Raw genomic sequence first — 1,149 nt, 5'->3', positions numbered from 1 at the left:
TAAGGAGAGAGAGTAAAGAGTACTTTGAAGTCCAACCAAGAAAGAAAAAAAGAAAGAAAGAAAAGATAAATAAAAAGAAAAGATAAAATAAAATAAAATAAAATAAAATATATGAAAAAGGTAAGGAGAGATAGAGTAAAGAGTACTTTGAAGTCCAAGAAAGAAAAAAAGAAAGAAAGAAAAGATAGATACAAAAATAGATAAAATAAAATAAAATAAAATATATGAAAAAGGTAAGGAGAGATAGAGTAAAGAATACTTTGAAGTCCAACCAAGAAAGAAAAAAAAGAAAAAGAAAAAAAGAAAAAAGATAAGAAGGTAAGGTAAGAAGAGATAGAGTAAAGAGTACTTTCTGCCTCGCCCATTAAAATCTTAAATAATTTTTGCCTTCTTGAGCGATTCCTTTGACGAGAAAAGCCCATTAGGTCTGCAACAAGACCGTGGGTGAGTGCTTCTCTGTCTGTCTGTCTGTCTGTCTGTCTGTGGCTGTGTGCTTGTCGGTTTGGGTGAGTGCTTCTCTGTCTGTCTGTCTGTCTGTCTGTCTGTCTGTCTGTCTGTGGCTGTGTGCTTGTCGGTTTGGGTGAGTGATTCTCTGTCTGTCTGTCTGTCTGTCTGTCTGTCTGTCTGTGGCTGTGTGCTTGTCGGTTTGGGTGAGTGCTTCTCTGTCTGTCTGTCTGTGGCTGTGTGCTTGACGGTTTGGGTGAGTGCTTCTCTGTCTGTCTGTCTGTCTGTCTGTCTGTGGCTGTGTGCTTGTCGGTTTGGGTGAGTGCTTCTCTGTCTGTCTGTCTGTGGCTGTGTGCTTGTCGGATTGGGTGAGTGCTTCTCTGTCTGTCTGTCTGTCTGTGGCTGTGTGCTTGTCGGTTTGGGTGAGTGCTTGTCTGTCTGTCTGTCTGTCTGTGGCTGTGTGCTTGTCGGTTTGGGTGAGTGCTTGTCTGTCTGTCTGTCTGTCTGTGGCTGTGTGCTTGTCGGTTTGGGTGAGTGCTTCTCTGTCTGTCTGTCTGTGGCTGTGTGCTTGTCGGTTTGGGTGAGTGCTTCTCTGTCTGTCTGTCTGTGGTTGTGTGCTTGTAGGTTTGGGTGAGTGCTTTGTCTGTCTGTCTGTCTGTGGCTGTGTGCTTGTCGGTTTGGGTGAGTGCTTCTCTGTCTGTCTGT

This window comes from Penaeus vannamei, chromosome 18 (assembly GCF_042767895.1).
Source record: "Penaeus vannamei isolate JL-2024 chromosome 18, ASM4276789v1, whole genome shotgun sequence".
NCBI classification, from domain to species: domain Eukaryota; kingdom Metazoa; phylum Arthropoda; class Malacostraca; order Decapoda; family Penaeidae; genus Penaeus; species Penaeus vannamei.
This window is presented reverse-complemented; position numbering follows the sequence as displayed.